This window comes from Canis aureus, chromosome 38 (assembly GCF_053574225.1).
Source record: "Canis aureus isolate CA01 chromosome 38, VMU_Caureus_v.1.0, whole genome shotgun sequence".
NCBI classification, from domain to species: domain Eukaryota; kingdom Metazoa; phylum Chordata; class Mammalia; order Carnivora; family Canidae; genus Canis; species Canis aureus.
In genome coordinates, this window is record NC_135648.1 from 20,260,008 (window position 1) to 20,277,545 (window position 17,538).

Here is a 17,538-nt window from a genome sequence, read left to right on the forward strand (position 1 = left end):
GACTAGAGTTCCATTGGATTTGAATTTCCAGAAGTTCTGCTTCTACCTCTTCTGTGAACCTAGGAAAAGTATGAATGACCAGAAGCCTTGATTTACCCACCATCCTTCTAAAATACAAGCTGTAGATGGGCAGGAATGTTTGCTTTACACACTCATATATTCTAAGCACATAGAATCCAGCTCATGTTAGGGTCTCAAAACTATCTGTTTAAGAAAATGAAACTCTTAAATGAAACTCTTTTGAATTTCTATGACTGTTAAATAATATTGTGCATTGAAATGCTTTTGAAAAGTGCTAATAGTAGGTGAAAGTACACTTCCAAATGTAAAATTTCTACATTCTAGCCTTTAGAATTGGAATATATATTATTATAATTTTTCCCAGATTAGGAAGGATAGCAATTTTATTCAAACTATTTTAGCATGTATTCACTTCAAAATATTATTCAAAGAGAAAAAAAAGGTTCATATAAGAAAAAAAATCAAACGTGTTTTGCAAACATGAATAACCTTAGTAGGCTAGTTTAAATAACTGAGTTATGAATTTTTATATTCTTAAAGTCATAATCCACCTATTGATAATATTTACATTTCCTGGAAACAAAAAGGATTAAAATATTTAAGCACAGTCACAGATAATTAAGCTACTATAATTTAGATTAAGAAAAGAGATGATACTCTAGGTTGATTGGGCTAAACATGTTGAAGAAAATTAAAACAATGTTAAGTGAAAAGCTATCAGTGAAACTAGGGGTGGTTATTTTGAATAAAATTTAAAGTTTTAAAATGCTTCTGGTACCCAGTTTCCAAAGTGTAGGGGTTTCCCCACACATTCGACAAGCAATTCTCAAACACTGGGAGGTATCCTATAATTCAACTCAATTCTGACACTATCCATTCATAGATAGCATCAGATCTGACAGGTTAAGGGTTCCATCTCACAAGACTGCTTGCCCCTACACACACTTCAGATGCCAGTCACAAGTCCTGGTTGTGACCTGTGCTTGAGTGACTGGATACAAAATTGGAGATTCCAACAAACCCCTCCTCAGGTATGATTAATTTGCTAAAGGGCCTCACAGAAACATTTCACTTCCTAAATTATCAAGTTATAAAATGCTGTAATTCAGGAATAGCCAGAGAGAAGAGAGGCATAGGCAAGGTATGGGAAAAGGGCACGGGGCTTCCATGCTCTCATCTGGCATACCACTCCCCACAAATCTCCAAATGTTCATGGGCCCAGACACTCTCCAAACCCAGTTTTCTTGGGTTTTTAATGGAGGCTTCATTACATAGGCATGATTGATTAAATCATTGACCATTGGGGACTAACTCAACCTCCACTCCCTTGATAATTGTTCTCAGCAAGTTATAGCCTTTTAAGCTCCAGTAACCATCAAGAAAAAAACATATATCTTTCATATATCTTTTTTAGTTTTAAACTCCAGAAAGTCATATAGACAGACATGAGGGACATACATAAAGTGAGATATCTCATTTCCTCTAACACTATTCCTTTTTTTTCCCACTGCTTCTTCACATCAATCCTTCTGAACATCCTTTGTTCCTTTCCATCTTCTAGACCACTAACTGTTGGGGTAATGCAAGACTCAGTCTGAGAACCACTCTCCTACATTTATTATTGTTCCTCAGATATTCTGACACAAGCTCTAATACCTTCTTGAACAGGTCACTTCCACTTTTATACCCCTATCTATCCCATAAATTCCAAGATCCCTATTTGTCATCTTCACTTGGATTTCAAACAAGCATTTTAAAACAAGTATACAAAAAAACTTAGATTTCTGTCTTCAAACCTGCTTTTCTATCGAAGCTCCTGTGAGTGATACCACAATTCCCAAAATTTGGCTTTATCCCTGATTGGTTTCTTTTGCATGGACTCCACAAAAAGTCAGCGAAGAAATGCTAACTACCCTCTCAAGAATTTCACCACTATTAACTGCCAACTAAATGACTATTATCTCTCACCTAGAATTGGCTCTTTTTTCGCTTTCTTGGAAGACAAGTTACTTTCTACATAGCAGTAGATATGATACTTTAAAAAATAAGTTGCACCACAATTATTGTCAGTGTTATGATTTGTTTCAATTAAACCCCAAAAGTCTTGTCCATGGTCTATGAGACCCCACATGATGAGTATCTATCAGATTTCTAAACTTATCTTCTCTCTCCCTCTTCCTCTTTCCCTCCTCCTCCCCTTCTATTTGTTCTATATCTTTGGCCTCTTGGCTTTACCCAAACAGGGCAAACACTCTTCCTTAAAAACCTCTTCTTCCAACAATATCATAAAGAAAAGTGATATTTTGTAAGACAGATACAAAGCAGATACTGTTATTTTAGACAGAATAGTTAAGAGAAAATTAAATGTTAGTTTAATTTTTAAAGACACATTTAAGTGATATTATCTTTGTATATATATATACATATATCTTTTATATTTACATTGAAAACCTCATCACAGTGTTCATCTAGCTAGCGTCATTTCCATATTTTAAGTTCCATTTTCTGAAAGTCAGAAGCTTAACTTCCATTGTTGTTAATATAAAGTTACTTTTTCTGAAATCAGTTCTAACCAATCCTCTATGTCCATGCAGTTATCTTCTTAACCACTTGCAGTTCCAACTGCCTATCCTCTACTTCCATCTCTTGCCTACTTGCTTCATAGGATCCCACTTCACCTTTCACCCATCAGCCCTTTTTATCAAGGCTTCCTGGGCTTGCTGGAGCTCCAACATCTGCTCTGGTCTGCCCACCACCGTTCCTCACCCACTCTCTCCATGTGAATACTAGTTTGCTTGCCTTCTCATTAATGATTTTAACCTAAAGTAGCTTTTAAATGCTACCATGCAGAGATGAGAATAATCACCAAATATGTTAGGGTCAGAACTCTTCTCATTTAAAAAAAGGAAATGCAAATCAAAAGCATTATAAGACCAGACCGGTGAAAGCAGTTTGAAAAACATGAAGTAATATAGAACTTTTTACTCAAGATGTAATGGGAAGGATATGGATTATAAACTAGAGACAGTGAATGCAATTTTATTATACTTCTGCATTGTGTTCCCCTAAAAATCTCTTTTTTATGTACTCTATGAAATAAGCTTATACGAAAGAAAACTGAGATAGATGAAATGAACCAGAAGAGAAATAAAACAAATAAAGAGAATGATGATTGAGATGAAAAGGATGTAATGAACCTAAAAATCCAATGTTAAAAAAATCTAATTAACAACTGAAACTCACCAAATTGAATCAATAAATGTATTAGAAAAAAATTCCTTTAGAGAAAACACCTTCAACCTTGTCAATACCTCTGATGAAATTGTGAATTATATTCCCTTATTTTTCTATCCCAACTTCGCCCTCCCCATTAACCCACAGTGGTAGGCATATAACAGGCCTAGTCAATCATAATACCCTACTCTGACAAAAACGAATACTACAAGTCATGTAAATATCATTCCGTCAGGGACAATTAAAGGTCTTCTGTGGAATTGTTAATTGGAAGCTCAGGGGAAAAAAATTCAACTGCATTTGGAAAGCAAAAATCTATGGTTCTATTAATAGTCATACAAAACATTCTCTGCTGTGAGAATAAAAATCAAGAATGCATGATAAGATATAAAAGATGGACTGAAAGAGAAAGTAATAGACACCTTATGTAGTGTGTATTGGGCTCAGCTCCTGAATCCCTGGGTGCTCAGGCACTCTGAACTACCAACAGGTCTGTTGCACATCCAATATGTGCTAGCTGTCGCACACTGCCACCTCTTTCTTGTTCCTCATCAACAGTTTGCCTTATTTACTTCTCGGAGTTGAACCTCTCACAATGGAGGCTGAAAATGCTAAATATTTTCTCAGCCTCAATCCTGCTATAATATAGGCAGAATCCTGGTGTATGGATAAATAAGGTAAAAATAAACTAAAAAATTTCAAAACTCTTCCCTGTTTCAGTATGATTTGCATAATGTTTAAGAATGATTGGATACCAGAGACAGTGATGAAGAGATCAAAAGAATCATAGAAAAGCTGACTCAGTCTTGACATCTTGAAACTCCTGAATACTTCCTAGACCTACTATTCTGGAAATTGTGCTTGCTATAAGAAAATGAAACCTCTATTATTTAAGCGCTTCTAAATACATATTCTATTACATACAGCCAATTGACTACCAAATGATATGTCAGTTCATTAATTTTAGACTAAAAACAGAATCCTACTGAAGGAGAGCAGAATTTGTCACCCTAAAATATGGCTTTTTGGCAGAGGGATTATTTTACACTGGTAATTCTTAAAAAAAAAAAAAAAAAAAAAAAGAAACATGAGAGAAGCTCTGAAAAACGGGTTGAAGTTACTATATTCTAAAAACAACCTTTTAGGTTCTTTGGCTGCTCCAATAATTATGTTGATGTAAGATTAATAGAAGAAGACCAAGTGAAAGTTTAATAACATGTATACCTCCTGTATTCATTGGAAAAATCCAAGAAAACGAAGTAACTCTGAAATAGCAGATTTTGGGGGTGAGAGAAGGCCAATTATGGGAGGTAACAGGGGTCATATTTTGCCACACCAAGATATGCCTGTTTGGCATACGGATTATTTTAAGCTGGCTGTTTTTAGAGAAGCCCTGAAACCTGAGTAGAAGTCATCCTTTTGTAAGGACCATTTACATTTATAAGGGTATATGAGTACCCAGGACATAGTCTCAGGCTCAGTGCCTATCAGATATGTGGTTGCCTATCAGATATGTGGTGCTACCAGCTTAGATGGGAACGGCTATTGCCATGCCCCACTGACACACTCCAGGTCATGACACACAATATCAACTCTCTCTTTCTTAAGACTTAAGTCCCTGTTGGGCAGAGTGCAATGTCAGAATGCAGGCCCTTCACATTCCAGCATAATCTCCAAGCACCAGATGAAGGAGGAAGCCAGATCATGCCCACGGGTTCAAAGAATGTGGGAGTAAGGCATGGAGAGCATATGCCAAGAAAGAGAAGGCAGAAAGAGGAAATGTGCTTGAGCTGAGTCTCTAAGTCCCTAGCAAATGCCTCATTGTCCCATCAGACTTCAACTGGAAAGGAGAAAATTATTTAGAAACATAAGGAAGGCATTCTGAGTGTGCAGTCAGGTGTGACTATGGAATTCTCATGCCCAGGAGGCCAGTTCTACCCAGAAGCCAAATTGAACAAGCTCCTAACTGTCAAAGCCGGAAAAGCTTGAGCAACAAAATAAATATTAAAATAATGGATTATAACACAAAGAATAAAATAAACATTTATGAGTCCATGTTGATTTAAATAAGTAAATAAGAACAGAGGACAAGTCATTCTTACAGAAAGATTGTAAATAATATGTATAGATACATTTTCTCCAACCCATCCCTAGAGAGAGTTTAACCTACTTCCCCTTGAGTCTGGGCAGGATTTAGTGACTCAATTTCAACTGAGTATGAGAAGAAAAAATAGCAAATTTAGGGAGAAATCTGGCAAAAAAAAAAACCACTCTAAACAAATGACACATGTTAATATCACTAACAATAAATAGGAGGAAAGATAAGTGAATGTATCTTACAAACCAAATGTGAGTAAGAACTTAGTTCTGCTAATATTGAAGAGTCCCCCGTCAAGTGGCTTCTTACAAAGGCAAAGAACATATAAAATTCTCTGTAAGAGTAATGAAGGGAGCATCTCATATGTGACAGAATCATCACTCAGTGTTGATAGAGTATCCTACATAACTTGTGATAAGTAGAATTCTAAGGTGGTACCCTAGAACCCCAGCTTCTTGTGTCCACAAACCTTCTTTTAGGTATTCAGTCAAAAATTTATCTAAGTATTACTGTAAAGGGACTTTGCAGATGTAATAAGAGCCACAATTAGACATTAAAATAGGGAAATTGGAGACACCAGGTGGCTCAGCAGTTAATCATCTGCCTTCAGCCCACGATGTGATCCTAGAGTCGGGATCCAGTCCCACATTGGGCTCCCCGCAAGGAGCCTGCTTCTCCTCCTGCCTATGTTTCTGCCTCTCTCTGTGTGTCTCTCGTGAATAAATAAATAAAAATTTTAAAAACAATAAAAATAAAATAAAATAGGGAAATTGTCCAGATCGGCCAGACCTAATCACATGAGTCCTTTAAAAGTTGAAAGTTTTCTACAACCAGTCACAGAAGAGTAAATCAGAGAAGTGTTTTGTGGCTAGTCTAGAAGAAAGGAAACACTGATATTTGAACTGCCAATGGGAGTCACAGGCCAAGGAACTGCAGGCAGCCTCTAGTTGCTGAGAATTGTCTCTGAACAGAGGTGAACCTCATTTGTGTAACTATGTATAAATACATTCTTCCAACAACCAGTGAGCCTAGAATACCATGAGTCCCGGATAAGAACCGCATCCCTACCAACATCCTGAGCAGATCCAGTTATGCCATGCTTGGACTTCTGACCTACGGAAAAGGTAAGATAATAAATGTGTGCTGCTTTAAGATAAGCTCTTAGTAATTTGTTGGTTAGCAGTTAAAAACTAATATTCTCTCCATCCCCTTAGTAAATTTAGGGGAACCCATAAATCCTACACAATTGAGGTCATGTTGTATAATAGTCCACTTTATGTAATAATTTCTATAGGTTTTTTAATCTTATCTATTAAAAATGTATATCTATCTCAGAGTTCTTCAGTTAGTCACATCAGATTATTGCCAGGAAAATTATATGTTTAGCAAAGAAAAAGCATTATGAACTATGAATAAAAGGAAATTTTTATAATATGACAATGAATATTAGTCTCATAATGAAAGCCAAAATCATACCAAAAATTGATAAGAGAAAAGGCATTGATGGCAAAAAGCACTTTTTTTGTTTAAAATAGCTTTTATGTTCCCCAACAATTCACTTGTAAAGAAAAACAAACACCATATAAATATTGAAAATGAAAATGAGTAACAAAATGGTGATGGCTTGCTCAAAATAGCTTTGATATTTCAAAAACAATTCAGTTATAAAAAGAAAATAATCACATAAATATTGAAAATAAGAACACAAATTATATTTTCTACTGAAGGAATGCTTACTTGCCTATAAAATCCAAGAGAATTAATGAAACCTCTTAGAATTAATAAAATAATTCACTTATATTTGATTAAAAATCCTTAAAGATAGAATAAATGATTTTCTATATATGGCATATTTGATGAGTTGGAATATATGATTGACATAAATCCTATTCATAAGCCATAAAAATATAAAACACCTAGGGAAAAAACTTAACATTGCAGAGATATATGTATAAAGCTATATTGTTATATTGTTATGCAGGCAAAAAGAAGGCAAGCATAGGAATGAACATATATTCCTAAATTTCTATATTAAAGATTTTGACATTTAATTATTTTTTAATCATATAATATTTTTACTTCAGCTATGTCAATTTATCATTGTGAGGGGGTTCAGGATAGGCCATCTGGGATGTGCCACTTGGACATGGGGATTATTTTGACCTGAAGACAACCCAGACTTTACAGACTCAAGAAGAGCTTTTACTTCCCCCTTCCCTGCTTGAAAGAAGTTGGATAGGGGGCTGTTGCAGGCATGCTATGAAGACCCACCCATTAGTGTGTCCTTCCACAAACGTCAGCTTTATTCAGTCATACAGCAAAGTTAACATAATCGCATGACAGTTTCAGGATTCCAAACTCAATGCCATTTCACTATGCATCTAACTTGACTTCATACACAAGTCACACAAAACAAAGCACAATGCAAAGTTACACCACAAACAAGATACAAAAGGGGTAAGAAGTTAAGGCACCAAACATGAAGTCAGTCCATGAGTGCTCAGTGGATATGAGGCCTCGGTCCAGTCCTGGTCAGCTCGAGGTTGAGTGCTCCTTATTATGCTCAAGCAGTAGAGAATCTCTATGTTCAGAGACCAGTGGGACTCTCATCAAAGGGAATAGTAGCTCCCTTTTTGATGTGGTCAGATGTGAAAGGGTCAGCATTTGGTGACTGACCATTTGCTGCAAAAGTCCTCCTTTTTTAAAGGGCTTCCTGGTTATCAGTTCTGGGTGTTATCAGTTTGCGCTGGTTCAGGCAATATCCGGTCTTAGCTGTGATATCCTTGGCTGCTTGAAAGGAGTGATTTATATTTTGGTTTCTATAAGCACTTACCCATACCAGGAAGAGAGCTATTGCCAGAGATAACCTTTTACATTGGAGAAACTTATCTGCATGGCATGGCAAAACTTTGTTTACCAAACTTTTGCTCTTCCCATCTTCCTGTGAACTGTTTTCCTCTCCTTTGACATCCCAGGCCCCCAGACCCTTCTCCTTAGCTCAGAATGGCATATAAGCCTCAATTGTTTGACTATTTGAGAACCTCTCAAGACTTACAGGGCTCTGTGTGAACCAGACTAATGCCATCTTGGACAAATCAGCCAAGATGACTTCTCTGTGACCTGAAGTCTTCTTAAGCACAGTCTTCTACTTCCCATATTCTTTCTTTTTGTCTAACTACACCCATCAGTATATTCTCGGGGCATAACCTTTCTTGATCTGCTCTGTTGGTATGACTATTGCACACACCGATTCTCCAACATTCTCCCTCCTGGGTAATCTCCAACCTTGTCAATGGCTACAAAAGCAGGTCTTACTGGAGGTGGTTGTGGAGATCTCAACTTGTAGTAACCAGACAAGATAGGCATCTATAAATCTCCTTAATAAACCCTTTCTTGTCAAGCTGGACTAGTCATCCTTTTTCTTTAGTCTTATGACTCCTTTGTTTTTTGCAGGTCAATCTGTACATACCCACCAGTTCTCCTACTACAATAGGCCACCATTATTTTGTGTTAATTATATATATTTTTATTAATGTATGTTCTAATAAAATGTGTGCTTTTATTTTATGGGAACATATTTAATTCCAATGTTTGTTTTATTTGATCATAGTTGGCACACATGTTACATTCGTTTCAGATGTACAACATAGTAATTCAGTTTTTCTATACAGTGTGCCATACTCTCCACAAACGATCTACTATCTGTCACCTTGCAACACTATTACAATACCATTGACTGCATTCCCTATGTTGTACCTTTCATCTCTATGACTTATTGGAAGCCTGTATCTCCCACTCCCTTCATTTCCTGTTTGTTATTATTTCTCACCTATTTTTTTCCCCATGGAACAGAACTCTATTGCTATATGTACATGTAATTCATTGCTTCTAATTGCTTAAAATACTTCATGGTACACATCCATTATATCTATCCATTCTCTGATGACGAAAAGCTATATAGTCTCCAAGTCCCTGCGCTGCAAATCATGTTCAATGAATGTACTTTTACATATCCCCTGTGGAACAATGGGGATTTTCTTTGTGATATGATAAATATTTCTACATTTAATTTGCCTAAACATTGGTAGATTGATTTCCAGAATAGCTGTTCTCTACACTCTGACCAGCCAGCAGCACATCAGGCTTTTATTCCCATTATCCACCAACAACTAAAATTTTCACTTTCTAATTTTTAACAGTCTAATATATATTAATTATATCTTTTTTATTTTAATTTGCATGTCTGGATATTAATTCTTTTGGAAATGTACTTGATTGTTATTATTTAAGGGTTTCCTTTTATAAATTGCCTATCTATATAATTTGCTTATTTTTCTCTTGAGTGTCCTCTTGTTAATTTGCAGAAATCTTCATATATTCTAGATATTAATCATGTTTCAGTTTTAAACATTGCAAATATCTTCTTAAATTTGTTATCTTTCTATTAACTTTGTGACATGCTTTATTAAATAGAAATATTTTGTTATAATCTTATTAATATTTTGCATTATGTTTTGCTTTTTTCAAAAGCAAAGTTCATTTTTTAAACTTTATTATGCTGTGGTTAGAACAGTTAATATGAGATCTCCCTTTTAACCAACTATTAAGTGTATAATACAGTATCACTGACTGTCAGCATAATGTAATACAAAAGATATATAAACTTATACATCTTGCTTAACTTAAACTTTGTGTCTTTTGGTTAGTAATTTATTTTTCCTCTCTACTCAGCTTCTGACAACCACCTTTCCACAATCTGAATTTATGAATTAATTTGTATACCTCATATAAGTGGAATCACACAGTATTAGTTTTTCTGTAACTAGGCTTACTTCACTGAATTTTTATTTAAGAAATCCTTCCCCATCCTAGGTCACTAAGATATTCTATATTTGTACACATGTACAGAATGTCCAAACAGGCTAAAGTTCAGTTCAATTAAACAGTCTCACAAGTGGGAAGACTTACTACACACTTTAACATTGTAAAAATGACCATGGTTCAAACCACCATCTTTTTAACAATTTCATGTTTGAAAGAATAAGAATTTTAGGAATATTGACTGTATATAAAAAGCGAATAAATAAATGTATGCTTTAAAAGGATAGTTTATATTTTCTATTGCAATATACCAAAAATACTTATATTAAACATAAATCTTTTTCCAAGGCTCCAAGAAGTTTCATGGAGAAGCTATAAATACTTAAAGTCTGAACTATTATAAGCCTTACACAATTTTAATCTACTAAAATTTATGTTGGGACCCAACGTCTATCTTTACAAATATATACTTTTATAGACATCTTATATAAAGTTCCTGAAATGTTTCAGGTGGAAGCATCTATCTTCTCTCTCTGGCTGCCACCCAAGTACAGGACATTATCCACCCCTATAATTCTTCTGAATAAGAGATTCTGGGGGCACCTGAGTGGCTCAAATGTTGAGCATCTGCCTTTTGGCTCATGTCATGATCTCGGGGGTCCCAGGGTTCTGGGATCCTGGGATCCAATACCTCGGTAGGCTCTCCCTGCAGGGAACCTGCTTCTCCTTCTCCCTATGTCTCTGCCTCTCTTTGTGTCTCTCATGAATAAATAAATATAATCTTAAATGAGAGAGAGAGAGAGATTTTCTAATTAGTTGTTGTACCAATGCTTATAAAAGAACCAGGAGAATTTCTGTGGCTAGTTCATGTTTAATTTCTGCTTGTTAAATGTAGATAACAGCATGCTGAAATCAAAAGATTTTATGTATAAGGAAAAATGCTTCTTTACACATAGAGTATTTGATTTTCTCTGTATCAAGAGGAGTGGACCTTTTTTAATGCATCCCTGGGCTTTTCTAATAAATATATTCCTGAGCTATTTTTGGATGAAATAGTCATTCTTCTGAATTGCATTTTTACTCTTTCAATTTTCTAAAAATTTTCTTCTTTAAGGTAAATGACCATCTAGCTGAACATTAATAACAAAGAATTTCACATGTCACTCTCTTCATTGACTTGCAAATGCAATCATTCATGTTCTTTTTTGAATGTAGAGCAATACAGTGCATTGCATTACAGACTGCAATTCTCATCAAGCAGTTGTGTGAAGAGCCAGTTCTTTTTCTAATTCAGAACTACTACTGAAGACTACTATTGAAAAATACCACATTTCATATGCAAGGTTAATCTTATCCCTCAACCAGAAAAAAATAAATACCACCTCCCTAACTGAGGTGTAAGTAATAGAATTAAAGTCAATCGAAGAGTCCATATCAGTAAAAGAAGAAAATCTGAATCTAAGAGTCAAAGTATGAAGAATCAAATGACTTTAAGCAGAGATATATATGAATTTAAAACATTGGAGAAAGAAAATAGAATTAGTTCTAGGTTTAAAAAAACACTTAAACACTTTATGATTTTATATATTCCTCAGAGTACTACCTGTTTGACAGGATATGTTAACCTAGGAATGCCTCTGTGCATGGGTATCCTAATTTTGTGGCATATTTTTCAACTTCTTTGACCATGACATATTTTAAAAACGAGATATATTGATAAAAGATTATGATCGAAATTAGAGGAAACAATCATTTTTTAGAAAAGAAACAAATTTGGAGCATTTGACCAACGCGTTCTAATTGTGGACCAATTAAAATTCTTTTTCATTGTATAACAGAGAATCAGAAAAAGAGGATAAAAGTGATAGAAAGTTATATGTCCAGGACAAGTGATTTTTGTTATTGCTTGTTGTCATTATATTTTAGATAAAATCCAGGGCTACTCAACTTTCAGTTAAGACTGTGGCTATCACTAATGAAACATGCCTTGCTAGAGAAATATTTAAAACAATATCATTCCAAAGGGGGCTCCAACTTTGGAGTTTTTGACAAAAAGAGAAAGGAATTGGAGTATTATGACACAAAAAAACCCAAAGTCTATCGAGTACAGATTTACCAGTGGGTGTTTTTTCCTTCCTAGACATTGCAGGGGTAAAATTTATTAAGCTCAAATTCAGTTTAAATGAATGATGATAAAGGATTATTGAAAAAAATAGGATGTTTTTGTTTTGTGCTGTTTGGTTTTATAAAGTTCAGCTTTCATTTGTGCAGTTTGCCTCCTCTAAAGGTTTCAAATGATGTCTTAAATTTTAACTTATGAGATCCTGAATTTGGGATTTGGTTGCAGTTTTTTGCAGAGGGATATTTAGTTTCCATTTTCATCTACTCTTTAGAAACTCATCTGAAAGAGAGAAACAGTAATCACACAATTATATATATATATAAAAGTAAAATAAAGATTTTACTTTTTATTTATTCACGAGACACACACAGAGAGAGAGAGAGAGGGAGAGGCACAGAGAGAGAGAGAGAGGCAGAGACACAGGCAGAGGGAGAAGCAGGCTCCATGCAGGGAGCCCGACGTGGGACTCGATCCAGGATCTCCAGGATCACGCCCTGTGAAGGCGGCGCTAAACCGCTGAGCCACCCAGGCTGCCTCAATTATATATATATTTTTACATAATAGTTCCATGGCTGGAATTTTGCTGTGAAAAATTCTCATCTCATAATGTGTGCTGGTATTTACGTATCTTCTTCTATGGCTTGTTTCTGAAGCATAAAGTGTTACAATTATGGTTTATTTAGGTGTAGCACTGCAGGAAATAATAACATCACTTTTAGTATTTAAAATATTAATTTTAATAAAAAGTCCTAGTACAGTTGAAATTGCTGAATTAAGCAACCAGGTTTCCTGATGCTAAATTTGCTTTCTTGAAAGGTTAGGGACATTTAGAAGTGCCAGCAGTTGTTCAGGGCACAAAGATACCATAAATCTCTTCTAAAGTGTGGCTTAGTACTCTGAAAAAAAGCATATATTCTCAAAGTCCAATACTTTCCTGATGAAATTTATATTCTGGTGAGAACAGAGCTAGTAAGCTTCTCAAGTCTTTTTATTGTGCTAAATGTAGGGAAAATGTTACCACAAGAAAGAACAAACAAAACAGCCTCATATTCAACGTACAGACCAGTGAAGTAGAGGTGATGCCTGTCACATAAATAATCTGGCTCCCTGTCCACACAGGGCCTCAGGGTTGCAGATTGAGATATGGTTAAATTCTGGGATCTGTTTGTAGTATTTGCACATACTTGAAGGAGTGTGACTCTGGTGAGATTGGCTCATATTAGCCAAATTCACAGAAGACTGACCTGCTGGCCAAATGACAAATCATTAATATATAACGAAAAATGTAAAATGACAAATCATTAATGTATAAAGAGAAATTAACACTCAAGGAAAGTGTCACATTCATTTCCCTTAATCAGAACAGATACTCCCATGAGAAAAATCTTCATGAAAAGCACAAAAAAAGTGATAGTTGAGTAAGGGTAGCAATTAGCACTTGAGGCCAGAGGTGTCTGTATCTGCTGAGTAGGGCTGTCCTAACAGACAAGGCTGCAGACGCAATTAAACATTTTTCCTCTTTGAGTTTTACCTTTTTAAAGATACTCCGCTTACTGTACCCTTTCTGTTTACATAGTCTTATTTTAGACAGGGCATATTATAATAAATTAAGAGGAGCCAAATTTGGTTAATTAAAATCTTACACAGAATCTCAATGTATTGAATGGCTGATCAAAGCAACACCAAAATGGATGAAATGCACGTGAAGTCCACTCTTCCTCTACCTCACAAGCCCTCCCACCCCCACCTCTACCTATTTTGGCCTCTAGAGAACTCTGGAGTTCTGTAAACCAAGGTTGGAAGCTTCTGGATTAAAGATAAGCAGTATCCTCTAGTGGTCAGTGCTAGAATCTTATTTGGCTAGCATTTAAAACCAGTGTTCCTTTGTTTATAAAATAATGACATTTTCCTGTACCATTTGGATGAGCTTGTTTATGTTTTAGTAAAAACAACTCTCAAATTTCAGTGATATGTAATCAAAAAAGCTTCTCCTTCATATTCATGTTTCTCACAATTTCCCTACATTATTTTTGTCCTTCCTCAGGACTCATCCACTCTCTGGACATCACTAGAAATTTTGAAGGGGGAAAGAGAGGCTCTAGGAACTTCCACCCAGAAGGAACGTAGCTTAGGTCCGCTCACATGGCAGTGGCCACAGACACAAGGCTAAGGTTGATGTCAAGTGTGCTGGCTAGTGGAATATCATTGCAGGGAATAGAACTTGTAATCATACACTACCTAATACTAACCTTTATCTTGTGATAAAGATAAAGACCACCCTGAGAGGTGGTCAAGGAAACTACATTTACTACCATTTCCTTGTACCGTTTTGGTAAAATGTGACATTTACTGTGTTTATTCTTAATTTGATGCTGGACATAGAAGGAGGGGTTTGTGGCCAATTTGGAATGTTTCCCTGCAGTACAGTTTTATTATCTTTCGGTAACGGTCCAACAAAATAGGAGTGGAATGGACACAGGCCTAGCAATATTAGAAAGAAGACTTTAACTACTATTAGAGGAAACATTGAATAATTAATTTTCAAATTAAGAGAGGGCTTCAAGCTTAAACTAAAAGAAAACATTGCATGATAGCATAAAATGTTAACTGACATTACCAAATAGAGATAATTTTCATGTAAAAAAGAAGGAAAGTGGAAAAAGTTTTAAGAAGCTAATTCATGTTTCAGCTGCTCCCGAGTTAGGACGCTGAAGATGTGTTTTGTTTTGGGTGATTTTATATTTTGGTTTTTGTTTTGCACTACCAAAAATTTGTGGTCATTATGCTACTAGAGGTAAATTATTAAAAAAAAAATCTTGTTTTATACCCTATGACCAACTTATAGCTTCCTATTAAAGAAAGATAGTTTGGAATCAATTGTTCTTCTTCAGAAATAGAGTCTCTACAATTTATTTTTGCCCTGTAAATTCAAGATAAGTTCTAGTTCAAAGTCTGAAGATTTAGGTTAAGCTTGAAGCCTTCTCTTAATTTGAAAATTAATTATTTTTCAACTTCTACAACTTGCACAGTTTAAAAAATTTATAGAGTATATTTTTAAAATGGATTCCAGTATAATCTATAAATATTCAATATATTTGAGAGGAATGACAAGAATATGCTGGATGTGAGAAGATACCTTTAGATTTCTAGTTTCTGTTTAGTATATAGAAAACTAAAAAGGATGTCACTCCTACCAATCACCGAGAAAAAAAAAAAAAACATGATCTGAAAATGCCACACTTTTCTGGAGTCCATTTAAAAACTAAGGTTACTCAGCCCAATAAAGACACACTGAAAGAATCTTAGGGAACACACTTAATGGTGGAAGACTGAATGTTTTCCCCTGGTACAAATAAGAAGTCAAGTATAGGGGCACCTGGGTGACTCAGTGTTGAGCGTCTGCCTTCAGCTCAGGTCATGATCCCAAGGTCTTGGGATCAAGTCCCACATCAGGCTCACCACAGGAAGTCTGCTTCTCCCTCTTCCTGGGTCTCTGCATTTTTCTGTGTGTCTCTCATGAGTAAATAAATAAAATCTTTTAAAAAAAGAAAAGAAGTCAAGTATATTCACTCCCATTACTCTCATTCAGTATTTTTACTGAAGTTTTAACTGGTGCAATTAGGCAAAGGACCAAAGGATCTCTGAAAATTATCCAACACTATACATTCATCTTGGTCCTTGGCACTCCATGGGGAAGATGGAAAATAAACATTACAGAAAGGTCTAAAGAATTCCAGAGTGGAAATATAGTGCCCATAGTTCTATGCTACACCTCCTAAGTGTAAGCATAGAAATTATCAATCTTGAAAGAAACCTGAGTTCCACATGACATGTGAAGAGTAGAGCTATATTAGATGAGAACTGTGTCTAGGCAGGTGTATTTGTGAGCAGCCTCAGATGCAGTACATGTTAAGGAATCAAACAAGGTGAGGCACAGCAGAGCTGAGGCCAGTGAGGAAAGAGACACACGTGGTTATTGATATTACTGGAATCTTGAATATTCCACTTCTCCCTTTAGGTTTAGAGTAAGATTCTATTTCATCACTATTTTGTGCCCAGATGGGGCCATGGGGCTACCTCTGGCCAATGAGCTGTGGGTGAAAAGGATGTGTTTCATGTGTAGAAAGAGGACTTGGTTACCAGTGTGAGGCTCTCCAGAGTACTTGTTTTCCTCTGCCTTGACTAACAGCAACACTCAGATAGTGACTTCTCCATTATCCTGGGTACCTGAGAAAGGATAATGACAGTGTTAAGCAGAATTCCAGGGACACCCTTGATATATAAGTATATATAAATATATATTACGAATATATTTAAGTAGTATAAGTAAAAATGAAACCATTGAGATTTTGAAGTTGTGTGTAACTCCAAGTATCCTAGCTAAGCTTGACCTAGAAAGCAGCAAAAGCACTAATTTCAGGACAACATGTACCCCTAAACACATAATTCATACCTGGGATGTAATAATAGAGAAATAATTCCCAAACTCTTATTTTTATTTTTTTCCAAACTCTAAGTTTAAATGAAAGGAGACTAGATTGTTGGGCAGGATATCACTAAAGTTGTTAGATTTTAGAAATACAAGTTTAGGGATCCCTGGGTGGCGCAGCGGTTTGGCGCCTGTCTTTGGCCCAGGGTGCGATCCTGGAGACCCGGGATCGAATCCCACGTCGGGCTTCCGGTGCATGGAGCCTGCTTCTCCCTCTGCCTGTGTCTCTGCCTCTCTCTCTCTCTCACTGTGTGCTTATCATAAATAAATAAAATAAAATAAAATAAAATAAAATAAAATAAAATAAAATAAAATAAAATAAATAAAATAAAATAAATACAAGTTTACTTATGAATATATATAATTAAAATAATGAATAATGAATTAAAAATACCAATTCTTTGTAATATCAGAAGTCATGAGTATGTACATATATGCTTTTAGGTTTTCCAAAAAAAACTGGTTTGGGACCATTCTGTGACAAATATTGTTGTATTATTCTTCTCACTCTACATATTTCTTGTGACTCTCATACCTTATATCTGAAGTCATGTTTACCAAATGCTAAGTAACATTCTTGATAGTGAGATTTATTTACTTTTTCTTTTTTTGTTGTTTATTTACTTTTTCTTAAGATTTATTTTTTCATTTTGAGAGGGGGTTGGGGGCAGAAGGAGAGAGAATCTCAAGCAGATTCCACATTGAGTGCAGAGCCAGAGGCAGATATGGGCCTCAGTCTCACAATCCTGAGAT

General features: G+C 35.5%; 1 long non-coding RNA gene across 6 annotated transcripts in view; it reads right to left on the reverse strand.

Moving 5' to 3' along the window:
* Window positions 1-12,275: 12,275 nt before the first annotated feature.
* LOC144307023 (uncharacterized) overlaps window positions 12,276-17,538 on the reverse strand; it is a 64,914-nt gene continuing 59,651 nt past the window's right edge. For 2 of the 6 annotated variants that reach the window (XR_013373984.1, XR_013373985.1), the window contains 2 exons: window positions 16,437-16,523; window positions 12,276-12,575 (listed from right to left, as the gene is read on the reverse strand). This is a non-coding gene — a long non-coding RNA (uncharacterized LOC144307023). The remainder of the gene's footprint in view (window positions 12,576-16,436; window positions 16,524-17,538) is intronic. The other 4 variants (XR_013373987.1, XR_013373982.1, XR_013373986.1 and 1 more) reach the window with 3 other exon arrangements.